Consider the following 18,440-nt stretch of genomic DNA (forward strand, 5'->3'; position numbering starts at 1 on the left):
TGTACACGCCAATAATGTAATAACAACCGACAACGTAATAACAGCCAATAATGTAATAAATTTGCCATTTTTAAAATGTAATGAGCCAATAATGTAATATCTGGCCAACAACGTAATAAAAGTCCTGAACCAATAATGTAATAACTTTTATCCAATAACATTATAACGTATTGGCTGGTTATTATGTTATTGGCCAGGTAAAAAAAAAAAAAAATTCTTTGCAAATGTAATAACTTAGCTAATAAGTTATAACGTTATTGTCCAAAAGCTATTACGTTATTGGTTCAGGACTTTTATTACGTTATTGGCCATATTCTGCCTGTACATTTAAGTTAGCTGCAGTTTTATTACTGTGTTCATTTCCTCCGCCAAGGAGGTTATGTTTTTGCCAGGGTTTGTTTGTTTGTTTGTTTGTTTGTTTGTCTGTCCGTTAGTGTGCAACATAACTCAAAAAGTTATGGACAGATTTGGATGAAATTTTCAGGGTTTGTTGGAAATGGGATAAGGAAGAAATGATTAAATTTGGTGGTGATCGGGGGTGGGGGGGCCCACGGGGGGGGGGCCACTGATCAGCCTTGGCGGAGGTCTGAGCTCTCCGAGTGCTTCTAGTTTGTAATGGTTTGGTGCCCTCTTGTGGTAAAACATAAATAGTGTTTTTGAGTTTTTACACAGAGTGTTCATCGCATGTGCGGGGAATACTGCATGACGGGAATGTAATGAAGAAGCGGGTTTGTGCAGAATTTAGTACTTTTGTCTCAACAAGTGTCGCCTTGGACATCATTTGTCTTTTTACACGTTCTAAATGGGATGTCGGAAGTCATTAAACAAGATAAAAGGATCATCTTGTCATCACTGGAGCCTACATCACATGTGTTAGCTAGCTGTCTGGCATATGAAAAGAAGAGACTCGATGCAAGGGCAGTAAAGGCCAGATATTACATTATTGGCCTATTACATTTTAAAAATGGCAAATTTATTACATTATCGGCTGTTGTTACATTATTGGCTTCTACAACCCCTCGTCCGTCCCTCACTCACCTCTTGGATGCTCCTCGTCGGCTGCTCATCAGCTGTGGCTGAACTCCTGAACACTGCGTTTTTCCATGTTAACCTTCATCCCGGCGAGCTACCTGGCCTCAGCGCTGCTAACACTATTGAAGATGTACGACTGTTTGAACTCTTAACACACTCATTAGTTCCTGTGTTTCCTGGAGTTAATAAAAACACTAAACTTACTCCCGCTTCGGTGTGTTGCATTTGGGTCCTAACCTTCCACGTGACAGAACCGGCCCTGATGCAGTGCGTTCTGTTGGTAAAGCCCACCCGCAAACCAGGGTATCAGGGTGGGGTGGGGGCAGAGGCGATTTCTCACAGACTGCAAGGGAAGCTCAGCTTCCCCTAAAATTATGAAAATTAAATGGTTAAATATGTTCGGTTGTGTTGACATTTCATTGACTACAAATGTGTTAGAACACGTTCATCTCCCAGATGAGTTCGTTCAGAATCAGCTTTATCACAAACCAACAGACTCGATGTTGTTCACTTCTCATACATTCCCGTTGCGCTGTTTTCTCATACGATCTCTGCTCAGTGCATTTGTCCGTAGACGCTCAGCGTCCATGCACTTCAATGGGACTGAGTGGAACAGTTTTTTTCATTGCCTCTAAACTGGACGGTAATTGGATAAATGCCACAATGTTGTCCCGCCTCCGGACGCTCGGCACCTCTGGGGGTGAATGGAGCTGTGGGCGGAGCTCGGCCGGGCTGGACGCCGAGCTTCCATGTGCTGATTGGAGGATCAGTCGAAAGGCTGAATCCCATTTGATTGACAGCTATTTTGAGATCTACTCCTTCACTGACACAGTTCAGTTTAATACCGTCGCACATTCTGCTGTGAAATGGAGAGAGAAACCACTACGAAATTACTCGTTCATTTCTTGCACTGTAAATAAAACATACTCATTGTACTTCCTTGTTTCAATTTAACATAATTTCAGCGTTTTCTTGTTTACTTGGTACGATAAGATCACTGACCATTTTCTTTAAAAGGAATGGAGGGACAAATTTATGTTTAAATAACTTGACTTTTTTTTATATAAGCCGACAATGAGCTTCCTCTGTCTGAAAGACGAGCAGCTGCCACAGGGTGGAGGGGGTATACCTCCCATACTATTATACAATGGACCTCAATCATGGGGTCCGTCCGAGGGGTCACTGACAAACCCCTGTCAGCTTTCTCTTTCCAAACGCCCCACGACAATTTTGCCCATACATCCCCGATGTGCTCAACCACCCCACCCCCGAAACCAGAGAGACTCAGAGCTGTTGTGGAAGATTTGTGCGTGTCTTTCTTCAGTTCCTGCAGGAATATCATCTTTGTGTTCAACTAAACAGGCCCAGGTTTCACACTGAGGAAGTAAATTGAGACTAGATTTGCATTTTATTTCAGTAAATATACTTTTGTGACATTTTTGTTTGTGGTGTGCCTTGTGATTTTTCTAATATAAAATATGTGCTGTGGCTCAAAAAGGTTGGGAAACACTGGTGTAAATGAGTTTCATACTTTATTCAGTGAGAGACATAATCTGTGGATTCATAGTGTTGGTTCATTGGTGGTTTTGGTAAAACTAAGTCTACGTTCACACAGCAGGTCTTAATGCACAATTCAAATTTTTTGGCGAAATCTGATTTGATTTTATGTGCTTGTTCATATTAGACATTAAATGCGACTTTTATCAGTTTTGAGTATGAACTGAATGCGACCCCGAAGTGACCCGCATGCGCAAAAGAAGTTCTGACGTAATACATGACCACATTTATGGAGGTAAACACAATGGGACTCAGAATTGTGACGTTTGTCGCATTTCAATGACTTAAAGGTCAGACAAATGCGACCTGGCCGTTCAGACTGAAGCAGCACTGCAAAATATCAGATACGTATCAGCTTTAGGACCACGTTTGAAAGTGGCCTGGGTCGGATTTTTGCTGTTCAAACTGTCTTAAACAGATCGGATACAGGTCACATATGGGCAAAAAAATCAGATTCGGGCCACATTTACCTGAAGTCTGAACGTAGCTTAAACATTTCAGATCAGTATCTTTCTAATCTAATCTTTCAGTTCATTCATTACATTTTAGATGAAGCTCATATTCCCACCTCCTTCTTCTGACTTTACATCATCGTGATCTTCAATCGGGCTTTTGATCGGATTCACAGAGTCATGGAGGGGCCGGGTTCTACGCCTGTGATATTTCATCTTTTTGATACTTTAAATAAGACGGGATTCAACAACAGCTACACCTTGTTGTTTTCCCTCTCACAAGAAATAATAAAAGTCTGAAAAACAAACAAAAAGAAAAATAAAATAGGGCATGTCGATCTGAGGCAGTCGTACACAGTGGAATGTGTTTGGAGTTCGGTGCAGGCTGTGATCATTCTCAGCTCTTTGCATTATTCAGCTCCATGAACAGGCTTCTCCTTCGTCGATACCCCTTTGAACAAGCTGCATTTTGTTTACATCAGACTGAAGTAAATGGCTAAAGTGCCTCGTAGCGCTTTCAAACCCAGTTGCCTAAGCTGTTATTGTGGCTGTAGTAGCTGAAGTCTTAATAATAAAGCCCATCTTTGATGAGAGCAGCGCCATAATAGAGTCCGACAGTGTTTAAGTGTGTATGCTCAACTGCTCATAATAAATCCTCCTCACAATGCACCAATGAAAAAAGACTACATTTATATGCAAATTGGATGCGGGTGATGCCATGTTGCCAACAGGTACTGGGAAATAAGCGCGTCCAAATGAAAGACCTTCTGCTCGCCTGCCACAGTGTTATACAGGGTGTATCAAAAAAAAAACAACTATATATTTAGAAAAATTACCCCCAGTTCCGCATTTGATAATTTTTTTTTTAGAATTTTCTTTTATGGACGTCGGTAGGTAGGGGATTGGTGGATATTTGTCCAAATTTACAGACCCAGGTTTTCACGCATGAGTGAGCAGGGGCAAATTGCGCATTCCAAGTTAAAACTGGTTTGCGGGAAGCAAGGTTATAATCGTTTTGGATTTCTAGCTTACCAGCCGACAGGCGGTAAGCTATTGTCGTCATGCGTTGTTGTCGGTGTTGTCTGTCATCCTTTACAAAAATTTCAATCATCTTCTTCTCCAAAACTACAATTCCGATTGACTTCAAACTTGGTATACAGCTTCTTTATGATGATGTCAACAAAAGTTAGTGAAATTATTTGGATCTGGATCTGATTCTGGATTTGGTGCGACTTTGAAAAATTTCCCCATTATAAGAGATAGGAAGTGGATCGATGCAATAACTCAGTAAATATAAATGATATCCAGTGTAAATTTCTACAGTCCAGCCCTGATGGGGAGATGACCAAAACATAATGTCCACATGCTGATCAGGATCTTCTTCTGGATCCGGGAACTTATGGAAAATTTAACATGGGCTCTTATGGGGAAAAAATTTCAATCGTCTTTTTCTCCCAAACTCCAGTTCTGATTGACTTCAAACTTGGTATACAGCTTCTGTATGATGATGTCAACACAAGGTATTGAAATTATTTCGATCCGGATCTGATTCTGGATTTGGTGTGACTTTGAAAAATTTTCCCATTATAACAGATAGGAAGTGGATTGATCCAATAAATCAGTATCAATGATATCAAGTTGGAATTGGAATTTTTTACAGATCTGATTGGAATATGACCAAAACATGGGCTATTTCTGTAATATAATAAATACACAGAACTGGGTGATAATAAATGGCATCTGGATACATTTCCCAAAGCTTTTAATATGGCCGGTAAGCTACAGGGCCATTGGTCCTATTTTTCATTATAGTTTAGTTTTATTTAGTTTAGATTTTTTTTTTTTTTTTTTTCACTAATTCAGTTAGTTTTAATTAGTTTTTAGAGCAGGTTTGCTAGTTTTTATTAGTTTTTGTTATTTTCTAAATGCTTAGTTTTAGTTTAGTTTTAGTTTTTTCATATATTTTACCTTCTTCTCCATCATATTCAAATAAATCCCAGACAGGACTCTGCTGCTTTCTCCTAACTTTAGTCTCCATGTTTCCAGTTAGAGTGGGGACCAGAAGACGACTAAACCACATGTGACGAGAAGTGATGAACCGTTAAATATCATATGGTGCCAGCAGCTAAAGTTGTTTGAGGGAAATAAATCGATTTCATATCAATCCGAAATTGACAAAGACGAAAACTAAGAAAATTTTATCCATATTTTTTATACGTTTTAGTTAGTTTTGTACGCACACAGTACAGTTTCAGTTAGCTGTCATGTTTTTTCTTTTAATTATAGTTTTTATTTATTTCAGTTAAGAAAAATGTTTTTACAATTCTAGTTTCCGTCATTTCGTTAGTTTTTGTTGAGGATAATAACCTTGGCGTGAAGTAGCGGTGGGATTTAAATCCAATCAAAGGTCATGGGAGGGGACAATGGGCATCCATCTTGTTTTCCACAAAATTGCCAGGTTACAGCATTAGCACTTTGGCCACCATGTCAGTTTCATTTCTTTACCCATGGCAACTGGTCCTGCCTTTTTTAAAGTTAATTACCTCCACCAAGGAGATTATTTTTTTGCCGGTGTTGGTTTATCTGTCTGTCTGTCTGTGTGCAAGATAACTTAAAAAGTTATAGAAGGATTTGGATGAAAATTTCAGGAAATGTTGATACTGGCACAAGGAACAAATGATTAAATTTTTGTGGTGATGGGGGGGGGGGGGGCACTGATCTGCCTTGGCGGAGGTCTGTGCTCTATGAGTGCTTTTCTAGAAAAAGGAGCACAGACCTCCGCCAAGGCAGATCAGTGCCCCCCACCCCCCATCACCACCAAAATTTAATCATTTGTTCCTTGTGCCAGTATCAACATTTTCTGAAATTTTCATCCAAATTCGTCCATAATTTTTTGAGTTATCTTGCACACGGACAGACAGACAAACAAAGGGGGGGTGGGGGGTGGGCAAGTGCATTGATCTGCCTTGGTGGAGGTCTGCGCTCTCCGAGTGCTTCTAGTTTAACTTTTTTAGGCCTGAAAATGTCACTGAGGACAGGCCAGGTTAGGATTATGGTTAGGGTTAGGGTTAGGTCCCCTCCCTTGACCTTTGATTAGATTTAAATCCCACAGCTACTTCGCGCAAACCAGTTTTAACTTGGATTGTGCAATTTGCCCCTGCTCACTCATGCATGAAAACCTAAGTCTGTAAATTTGGACAAATATCCACCAATCCTCTACCTATCGACGTCCATTAAAGAAAATTCTAAAAAAAATTATCAAATGCGGAACTGGGGGTAATTTTTCAAAATGTATAGTTTTTTTTTTTTGTTTTTTTTTTTTTGATACACCCTGTATAAAGCTGCTCAGTTTTCAGCACAAAGGCGGTCAGTTCTACTTTTAATGTTTCTCGCTCAACTTTGACAAATTTGTGTAAAAAGGTGCAGAGAAAGTGTGCAGTTTTTCCTCCAGCAGCAGGAAGGCGAACAGGGCAAAAGTGGAGGCTCTGACAGGATCTGATGCGATGCCAGTGTGGGAACAAAAGAGACTTTAAACCACCGAAAGAATGAGAACATGATGATATGGGGCAAACTTCACAGATTCTACACAAATTTACAAACATCTCCAAGAAATCCCATTTAACCAGCCTGGAGCACTGGAACTGACAGCACTTCAGATTTACTTTACAATCTGTGTTTTGTTTTGTTTTTTCTTTTCTTTTGTACTTTATATGTGCTTGAGTTCAGTTTGTTGTGCAGAATGTAGAAAGTTTGAGAAATATGTAAATTTATGTTGCCCAGGGAAAATCCAGCCCTGACCTGCTCCTTTAAGATGAACTTTTCAGTTTGGAGTCTTTGTGATAATGAACCTTCAGTTTTATTTCTGTAGTTTTTGTTGCCCTAAATAAATATTCTGAGAGGGAATTATAATATGCACTCAGATCACCTTGTGAGTTTCACCTTATAAACAGAATACTATTCCAACTATGAGTTTTGTTTGTTTTTTTGCAGGGAAATCTGAGTAACGCAGTACTTTTTTTATGAAGAAGTGCAAGCAAAATGAAAGTCAGCAATCTCAGGTCCAATGTGGTCTCCAGGGTCTGTAAGCTCCACCTCTGCATGAACAGTGAGTGGACCTGCTTTGTTAGGTACCATGAAGTAATGGTACTAATGTACGGAATGATGTTCAAAGGGATAATGTGGATGTGGACAGGGGTCTGGATCAGCACTGATGTTGGTCTAATGTTCTAAAACAGATGTTCTAATGTTCTAAAATACATGTTCCTTTCACCTTACATGTGTTTTTCTTGTATTTTTTATATATACTTATTGGATTTTTTTAATTTAATTTTTTTTTTTTTTTTTTTTTTTTGCCACTTACAGGTAAGGAACCAGATATGATTACTTAATTGACCTTGATTTTCTACATAACAATGAAACATTTTGAAAATTTTTCACAAAAGTAATAAAATCTTGTTATATCCTCCAATAACACACTAAGGTTGAAATGTTGAATTTCAGAGTATTTCTATGACTGCCTGATAAAAGGTTAATTCAGTAATTATATAATATGAGTTTGTCTTTTGCCCTAAGCTCTGAGTGGCCGTTACAGCCCAACAGCTTCACTGTTTTCCACTTTGACTAAGTAATTACTAGGGCTGGAGGTTATTAAAGAAAATATATCAGCTGGAAGGGATGGGAATCGATGAGAATTTAACGATTACAATTCCATTATTGATTTTGCTTATCGATCTGATTCCTTATCGATTCTCTTATCGATTCTCATTTGTATATTCATGGGTTTTGTAGTTTAAGTTCCATATCAGCCAACACAGTTGACGCACATGCATCATGTCATACACTGCAGTTCATACAATTACTATAACTTTACTCTTCTTGATAAACCTGATCTGCAGTAAAAAAAATTTGAGTGTAAATTAATTGCTAATTGTTATTAAACTGTGCTTAAAAAACTGTCACAATACAATTTTTTTTTTTTCATATTATCTCCATGAAGTGTGTAATAATTAGCATTAGAATATGTTCAAATGAGAGAAAACATCAGACTAGCAACATTAGCCCTTAGAGACCCAATGCAAGTTCCCAAATTATTTTTTTCTTTGTATTCAAAATTTTTTTTGTGATTTGTTGTCATTTATTATGAAATACTACTCTGTATTTTGCAGTTTTCCAGTGAAATTCCAGTATTTTCCAATACATAACTTACTGATCATGTAGATGTTCATACAAGCTCAGATTAAACTTGAGGGTTATTATACCAAAAAACAGAGAAAACTAAAGAAAAAGTGACTTCTTCAGTAAAATATACCATTAACTGAACATAAAACAAACATCTTTGACTGCTGTTATTGATCCAACTCCATGGGTTTTACTGGTGAATCAATGTTGTAGAAAATGACAGTGTTTTCACATTCACTACGGAGCCTCTGAACGTCCAAATGGGTCATATCTGATGAACATGAAAAGATGATTTTAGTTCCATATCAGCCGACACAGTGGACACTTATGCACCATCCCATAATACACTGACATTCATACCATTACTGTAACTTTATGTTCTTGATAAACCTGATCTGCAGTGACATGTTTAAGTGTAAATCAATTGCTAATTATTATCAGACTGTAATTAACAGTTTTCTGAAACAAAAAGTTTTTTTTGTTTTTTTTATATATTATCTCCATGAAGTGGGTAAGACCTAGTATTAGAGTATGATAGAAGGTGAAAAAACATCAGATTAGCTGCGTCAAAAATGCTTTTGTTTCATAGTTTTCGCACAGTATATCACTTTCTGATACTGTGTTTTAGATACATGTTTCTTTGCTTCAAAAATTAGTGATGGGACTTTTGGCTCTTTAAAGGGAGCCGTTCAATCAGGAGCCGTTCACTGAAAAGAGCCGTTCAAAAGACTGGCTCTTTTATGTTTTTTGCATTATTTTGAAACACCAATGTTTAACTCTTTAAGTGCCAGACAGTTAAGGGGCTAATAAGCCTTAAAAGTGCCACAGAATTTGGCCATTTTTCAGTATTTCACGTCGTTTTTATAATATTTGAAGAATCCTGCAGGAAACCGCTCGGTAACATCCAACCGATTGCTGATTAGATTCAAAACGCACCGGACGCAGCCGATTCATTATTGATCGTAATTTGCATAATTCATAATAATAATAATAATAATAATAATCTTTATTTATATAGCGCTTTTCATACATTAAAAACTGTAGCACAAAGTGCTTTACATATCAGTTTAAAAATCAGTACCACCCCCCACCCACACCCACCCACTCACCCGCACACACACACACACACACACACACACACACATATACATGCAAACCCACAAGCTCACACATACTTAAGAAGACTGACTGAGCACGGGTAGACCAGAACAAAAATGTACAAGTAAAAGTAAAACATCAATTTAGGAGGCGCTGTCTCAGGGAGCCATCCGCACCAGGAGGCAGCCGCCGACCCCGGCGACCAGGCACCAGCAACACAGCCCCGCATCCCAACTAGTGGGAGAGGGCCAACTGGGACCCCCACCCACCAGAAAGGAGCGGACCCCAGTGAGAGAAGGCGCCACAGCCCCCGGAGTCCACAGCCGCCCCCCGGCATGGAGGGCTCCCTCTGATGAAACACCGGAGAATAAGAAACATTAAAAAGATATGAAAATATTATTCGGTCGCGTGACCTCAAATTCCCGTCTGCTTGGTCTCAAAAGGGGAACACAGAAAGAACGTCATCGAAATGTGAGAAAGAAATGGGGGTGGATGGTTTGTTTGTACACAAATATGGCGTGTTCTCCAAAGCCGATTTAATCGGCCCATGGCACTGAAAGTGTTAAATGACTAAATAGGCTACATGTGATGATTGACATTACATTTTAAAGGTGTTTAACCCTTTCATGCATGAATTGTGAGAACCTTAGTCAAGATTTTTTTCTTCAGTGTTTTTATTCCTCCTTAGGCATGAAAAAAACAATGCGATCGAGTTTTTTTTTCAATGGAGTTACAAAAATATCCATGCATTTAATTTTTGAAGTAAAGAAACGTGTTTGAAACCCAATATGAGAAAGTGAGATAAAAACAAATGAAAAGATTTTAATCCTACTAATCTGATGTTTTCTCACATTTGAACATATTCTACTGCTAGTTATTACTCACTTCATGGAGATAATATGCAAAAAAAAAAAAAACCTTCTTGTCTAACAAATAACAACTGATTGACACTTAAACATGTTAGTGCAGATCAGGTTTATCAAGAACAACAAAGTTATAGTAATGGTCTAATGGTCTGAATGTCAGTTTATGGGATGATGCGTAAGTGTCCACTGTGTTGGCTGATATGGAACTAAAACATCAAAACCCATGAATATACAAGAGAACAGCTGGAGAATAGCTGTCCACTGTAGTGACCTATGGATGAAAGGGTTAATTGGCGCGGCAGTAAATATTATCTTACCGTAAAAAAAGAATAGTTAGTTCAAATGTGTGGGCTAAATACATGACATGAGAGGTGACATTAGGCAAATGGCGGTGCAAATTATTCGTTGACCCAGACTTGAAAAATACATGTTTTTTTGCAAATATTGCAAGTTGCATGCTCATCTTTTCTTTCTGAAAAGTGCATCCAAATACTGCTCCTTGTTCTTTGGCTCATTACTCACAGGTGGTCACTCACTCACTCTCAAACTTTTCTACGCTCACCTCACGCTTCAAACTGCTGTTTTTTTGCTAACTTCTTGCCATGAGACATGCACAGTGTGCAAGCATTCTTTTTTTTTTCTGCTTGAACAATCTTTTCCTGCCCAATGCCTCCCCAGTGACGCTAAACTGACAGGCAATCGGACACTCCCTCCTTAACCCTTTCATGCATGAATTATGAGAACCTTAGTCAATATTTTTTTCTTGAGTGTTTTAATTCCTCTTTAGGCATGAAAAAAACAATGCAATTTTTTTTTCTTATGAACCTATTTTTCGTGGAGTCACAAAAATGTCCACTCAGCTGGACACCATGCATTTAATTTTTGAAGCAAAGAAACATGTATTTAAAACTCATCACCAGAAAGTGATATACTGTGTGAAAACTATGAAATAAAAACTTTTTTAATGCTGCTAATTGCTAATGTTTTCTCACATTTTATGATACTCTAATATTAGTTGTTACTCATTTCATGGTGATAATATCCTCCTGAGACCCAGGAATTTGACAGGTTTAGCTTTTTTGCATTAAAAAAAATTGTCTTGATTGGAAACTGTATAATGCAACAGTTTTTTCAGATATATTTTTTAAATAATTTTTATTTATTGATTGCTTTTTTAATGGAATGTCCTTTATCATGCACAGCATTTTTTAAGTAAAACTGTCAAACTTTTGTCCCCTACAGAGGACAAAATGCATTGCTGAGTCTCAGAAGGATATACAAAAAAAAAAAAAAAAAGTTGTTTCAGAAAACTGTTAATTACAGTCTAATAACAATTAGCAACTGATTTACACTCAAACATGTTACTGCAGATCAGGTTAATCATGAGCAGCAAAGTTACAATAATTGTATGAACTGCAGTGTTTGGGAGGATGCATAAGTGTCCACTGTGTTGGCTGACAAACAATAAAACCCATGACTATACAAGAGAACAGCTGGAGAATATCTGTCCACTGGAGTGACCACTATGCATGAAAGGGTTAAAAAATAAATAAATAAAAATAAAAAATGAACGACTCTTTACAAAGACCCGGTTCCCATCGTTCATTTCAAAAGAGCCATTCAAAAGATTCGATTCGTTCATAAACATCACATCACTATCAAAAATTAAACAGATGGTGTCCAAATAAGTGGACATTTTTTGTAACTCCATGAAAAATAGGTAAATAAAAAAAAAAATCAATCAATCTCATTGTTTTTTTCATGCCTAAAGTGGAGTAAAAACACTCAGGAAAAAAATCCTGACTAAGGTTCTCATAATTCATGCATCAAAGGGTTAAACTCTGAGATGGATTTTTATTTCTGATGGTAGTGACTTCCAGAGTTTAACCCTTTCATGCATACTGGTCACTACAGTGGACAGCTATTCTATAGCTATTCTCTTGTATATTCATGGATTTTGTTGTTCTTTTCGTTGTTTTTTTTTTTTTGTTTTGTTTTTTTTGTTTTATACACATATCTTTATTAAAGTTTTAAGACACTACATATCTTTTCTGACATGAATTGGTAACCATATGTAGATCTCTCCTGAGCATAAACCCCCAGAATCACAAGCCCTCCCCATAGTTTTCACACAATTTATCACTAAATTCATGTTTCTGTGCATCAGAAATTAAACAGGTGGTGTCCAGCTGAGTGGACATTTTTGCAACTTAATGAAAAATAGGTTCATAAGAATTTTTTTTTTTTCATTATTTTTTATGTATTTTTGAATTTTTTTAAATTATTTTTATTAGTAGTATTTTTTTTTTTTTTTTTTTTCCAGAAGCAATTTTTCAATCGCATTGTTTTTTTCATGCCTAAAGAGGAATAAAAACTCTGAGGAAAAATTTTTGATTAAGGTTCTCATAATTTGTGCATGAAAGGGTTAATATTCTTACAGGAGAAGGATGACTGTCTGAAAGTTGTCCTGCAGAAAGGGACACAAAAAAAAAAAAACGAAACAAAAACAATACCCCTTGCCTCCCCTTCAGGGGGCAGGGTAATCATATTTTATTGCTTCTGTTGTGAAAAACAAAACAAAACACGAAGTTGATATTGCAACATAAATATTGTATTAAAATCATTATCTTTTTTGATTCATTGCCCAGTTCTAGTGATTATCTTACTGTACATATCCTTAGCCGCAACCACAGACTGTATATAGAGTAGACGAACATATGTGGTCATTTTCATGTTGGATTTAATGGAGCATATGTGTGTGGGTGGGGGGGTGGTGGTGGAGCAGAGCGAGACATGAAACTGGAAGTTATAGAAAACACCCACCGCTTCCATTAACAGTATAATAATAAACACCACCAAGTAATTTCAGTTGTTTAATAAATGTTAAGACATACAGATGTGTTTGATAACAGTAATGTCCCAGTCATGAAATGAATAAACACACTAATTATGTCTACGTGAGCTAATTAGCTGTAGCCGACAGACCATATAATTCAATATGCGCTGATGCTAACATCGGCTAATGAAGCTAAGTCACGTCGGTTATTGTGATTAAGCACCAGTAAACTTCATGACAGAACCCACTGACAGTCTTGTTAGTGCAGCTCCTTAAACACGACTACGGCAGCGTTACCTGTCAGGATGAAAAGTAGGTTTATTCCAGGAAATAACAGCTCTGATGGCCCTTCTATACTCATGCAGGTATTTGGGAAAACTGATATTTTTCTCTATATTTGGCCCACTTAAGAACTGTATTTAACCCATGACAAACCAGTGCTACTTTTGTGGCAGTTTCCAAATGAATTTTTCTCTCCATTTTAACCTTTCTTAAGTGATTCATCACCATTTATTATAAGATTAACCTCTGTATTTTATGTTTTTTTAGCTTACCGGCCGACAGTCTGGAGGCATTTTTGCATTGCCGTGTGGACAGAAGGAGGAAGAAAATATCAAGTCATTAAAATCCTCCAGTCAGTGAGCCGAGCTAATGCTAGCTGTCAATCAAAGCCAGTCACAAGCCCCTTATACACAGCATTTCTGTTCCGGTGTAACAGGATAACTTTAACCAGGAAAAAAGACTCGAGATTAAAAACCTCTTTTGCAAGAGTTTCCTGGCCAAGACAGCAGCAGCAGATGAATGGATACAATTAAAACCAGTTTTAAATCGTAACATTTTGATTGTACAACATTCAAAGTGCCTTGGAGCTATGTGAGGGCCAGGCTGGGTACGGATGCTGAGGTATAAGTGAATGTCATCTGCATAACAGTGAAAATTAGTATTGGAAACATTTTGAGTGATATTGTTGATGTACAAAATAAATAAGAGAGGTCCGAGGACTGATCCCTGTGGTGCGCCCTTTGTAACTGTGAGTAAGTTGGAGGTCAGTCCCTTAACTTGTGCACATCGCATTCTTTTTAACATGTGAGTGTATGGAGGCTGACTCACTTTAGGACTCAACCCCTAGTGGACATTGAAGTTACTGCGGAAATTGACACTTCAGGCCCAGACGTCTGTACTCGACAGCAATAAACAACACACAGGCAAAGTTGGCAGCCAAGAAAATGTGGCAGTGAGCGGGGAAATCAAATCACCGAGTTGTCCGGCAACGCCACCCAGGGGAATTTCACCCCTGGGAAAATTATACAAATAAATAAAAGTTAAACAGCAAGGTCACACAGGTTTGTAATGATCCACCCAGGAGAGGTCATGTTTGGTAAAAAAAAAAAAAGATTTTTATTTAACGAAAATAATCAAACAATTAACATAAAACTAAGATGTCGTACCCACCAGGCCTTCAGCCAGCACTCAGGCTGAAGAAAACAAAAGAAGGGAGGACAGGGCTGAGAAGTTACCACAGCGGCAGGAAACCAAAAATAAGGGGAAGGGTCCACTACCACACCTGTGACATGACACACACAAAAAAAACAAGGAAACCATGAAAACACCACCACCAGATTGGACCGCCGCTCGGGTACCCAGCACCTGTACCACAAAGAAAAAAAACAAACAAACAAACAAAAAAAAACATTAATAAAACAGCCTGAGTGCCTCAGGTCACAGGTGGCCAACGGTGAACAGTTAAAACTCACTCACATGCATAAGCACACACACACATCTATCCCACATCTCAGTGACAGAATATACAAAACCAAGAAAAATACAATTTCCTTAAAATAATTCCAGCAAATGAACCTAAACAATGGAAATTTAAAGTAAATCTAAACCAGGGGTGTCAAACTCATTTTAGTTCAGGGGCCACATTCAGCTAAATTTGATCTGAAGTGGGCCGAACCAGTAAAATAATAACATAAATAAAGTCAACTCCAAAATTTTCTCTATGTTTTAGTGCAAAAAAGAAGGAGAGGAGGAGAGCCACAGTTACCTGCAGCCAACACAAGCGGACCACACTACTCCCTGACCAAGCCTCCGGTGGGGTGAGCCGTCCCCCCTACGCCATCTGCCACAGCAAAAATTGGAGAGTTGAAATTTCAGGGTTAAATATTTGAGAGTCAATTTTCACTCTCAAAGTGTAGTTTTAACTCACTGTGAGTTAAATGTCACTCAGAGTTGGGGTTAATGAAAAGAGTTAGTCAAGCCTGTGGAAATTAACTCAGGAGAAGTGTTGTTTTGCGTCTCTCCAGTGTTAATTTGCCTGGCCCCTGCATTTCAAACTAGGTGAACCTGTGCAATTTCTATCAGACTGTCACTGTCAGAGAGAAAAAAGAGGAAAAATACATTTTCTAAAAAAAAAAAAATGCATCAGCTTTCTTTGAATCATCCTGTTCACATTGAATTTTAAGTCATTTTTAATGGATTCACTTTTTTATGATTAAAATTAAGTAAAATGAGTGTTATTTTTGTTACTTTCATGGTGTTAATTTAACTCTTTTTGAGTTAAAGGAGAAACTCTGACAGTGTAAATAATAAATCCATATGGGTTCATTTAACCCAGGTCGGGGAGATTATGAAGAGTGGCTGTGGCACAGTTGGTGGAGCGGGTCGTCCAATGACCGAAGGGTTGGCGGTTCGATTCCTGGCTCCGACTATCCATGTGTTGAAGTGTCCTTGGGAAAGACACACTGTATGAGTGTGTGTGAATGTGAGGAACTGTTAAGCCCTTTGGGCACCATGAAGGTGTAGAAAATGCGCTGTGTAAGTTCAGTCCGTTTATGAACTCTTGTGAGTGTTGGTAGTTAAAGTTAAGTTAACTCAGGTTACTGAGTTAAAAAGGCAACTTTGGCATAGTGTTAAATAATTACCTCCAATGAAAATGTTAATTTAACTCTGTAAAGTGTGGACCTATATAAACTCTGAAAAAGAGTTAAAATCAACTCTGTGGGAGTTGATTCAACTCTCCATTTTTTGCTGTGTGTAGCCACGCTGAGGGATGAGTGCTGCGATGCCCACCGCGCTAAACAAAGAGCTCCGTCACGCCAAGCTGCAGTCACCGCCACGCCGGCTCAAAGGACTGGAAGGACAGGGTCAGGTGTGACCACTCACCTGGTTATAAAGGTGTGTCCGGCGCCGCCCCGCAATTAAGGTACGGCACTGCTGACGATGTGCCGTGTAGTGGCAAGGAAGGAGACAGGCTCCGACTACAGAGAGTAACTGGTTAACCCACATGAAAGGGTCAGGGGGCGAAAGAGTCCAATGAACTTAAAATAGTTTCAGAAAGTTTTAGATCCTAATGCAGAGACGGCGGCTGTGTTTTCCGTACAGTTTCTATACTAGTGCAATATGTCCGGTTTATTTTTCTGTCCCCAGGAGGCCAGAATGTTACTAATGAGGATTGCTATGGTCTGATGGCTTCAACACAACATTCACAGTTTGAGCCTCAGCCAGACAAATTTTGCTGCATGTTATTTATTCTCCTCTCTCTGGCATGTTTTCACATCTAAAAGAAAATCCTACTTCTTTCAAAACCATTTTGAGTTTCATTAGCGTAAAGTTCCACATGTCAGGGAACGTACAAAGCACAGTCTTGTGGTTTACACTCATGATTACTTTAACCTCCTGCCTGTGACTTTTTTTTTAATTTTTTAATTTTTTTTTTAGAAATACAGTATGAATTCCATGCTGGTATAAACCACTTTGTAAGCTTGTTTTTGGAAAGTACAAGATAAATATGTTACTGATGTTATAACTAGAATTCCTGCCTCAAAAACATTTGATCTCACCGTCTCTTCTCTCTTTGGCAAAGCGTTCATCCATATTTCAGAAGTGTTGGCATGGATGAAGAATTTCAGAAGAGTTATGGGTAAAAGAGTGAGATTAGATCAAAGCTGCAACATTTCTATTAATAACGTAGCTGGTGTTTAGGTAGGAGTAAGGAAGGTTTTTAGCCCATAAAGACCCAAACATCCACCAGCACCAGTCCACTAATCCTATCAATACATGTAAATAATTGGTGAAAAATACAGTTTGTCATCTTTTCGTGGTCATCAGATATGACCTGTTTGGACGTTCAGAGGCTCTGTAGTGAATGAAGAAACACCATCATCTTCTACAACATTGATTCACCAGTAAAACACATGGAGTTCAAAAAATGACAGTAGATAGAGGTGCTTGGTTTATGTTCAGTTAATGATATATTTTGTTGAAAAAGTCGCTTTTTCTTCAGTTTTTTGTGTTTTTGATGTAAGAACTCAACTTTACATATGGAGAAGATGAGATGTACGTTAGTAGGATCAACTGCAAAATTCTATAAAGCATGGCAGCCTTTTTAAAAATTCACAGAAACTTATAGAATGAGCATTTTATCAAGACTTTAACAACAAATCACCACTCATCACCTGGATAACTGTAGCTATTGTACATATTTTGTTTCTGTCATTGTTTTTTTTTTTGTTTGTTTTATTTTATAAATATGTATGTATAATTGTTATCTATTCAATCTTATTTTATGTATTTTTGTTTTGCTGTTTTCACATCTAGACTTTGTATGAATACTACATGCCTCCTGTTCATAATCCTGATATCTTTTGGTAAATATATTTACATGTTCATGTTTATATTTGAGTTGGGAGTGGGGATTTATGTTTAAAAAGACAGTAGAAATGTACACATTGTTTGATCCATCCATGTTATGCTGTTGAAAATCCACAAATAATGTTATAAAAAAAATAAGAAGAAGAAGAACCCTCAACTTTAATCTGAGCTTTTATGAACATCTGCATGATAAGTAAATTAAATGTTGGAAAATACCTGATTTTGACAGAAAAAAAACACAAAATACAGAAGATAATATTACAATAAATGGTGATAAATCACTTAAGTACGGTTAAATATAGAGGAAAAATTCATTTTGGAACTGCCACAAATATTACACTGGGTCCTTATGGGTTAAGCTGGTTTGATATGAAGCAAAACACTGGATTAAACTGGTGTATTAGATTTAACCACTAGGTGTCACTCTTGCACTCAGCAGAAGAGAAGAAATGAGACTACCAAAGCCCATGACTCAGAAGAGCATAGCAACTTCAGTCCACTTGGTGGCGGTAATACAACTGTGTGTGCTTGAAAACCACTATTGAAGAATAAATAACACTGGTCAACAACAAATTTATTGTTTAAGTTTTTTGAGCTGATTTAGGATAATTTTGGTGTGCTGAATCCAAAAATCACATTAATTTTGCTCAATCAGGTCAACTTTCTGAACTATGCAACATATTGGCTTTTTAACATTTTTGCTTACATTTATGGGCATTTTCACATCATATGATACAAAATTCTTTCATATTTCCTGCAATAAATGAG

This window comes from Sphaeramia orbicularis, chromosome 9 (assembly GCF_902148855.1).
Source record: "Sphaeramia orbicularis chromosome 9, fSphaOr1.1, whole genome shotgun sequence".
Lineage (NCBI taxonomy): Eukaryota > Metazoa > Chordata > Actinopteri > Kurtiformes > Apogonidae > Sphaeramia > Sphaeramia orbicularis.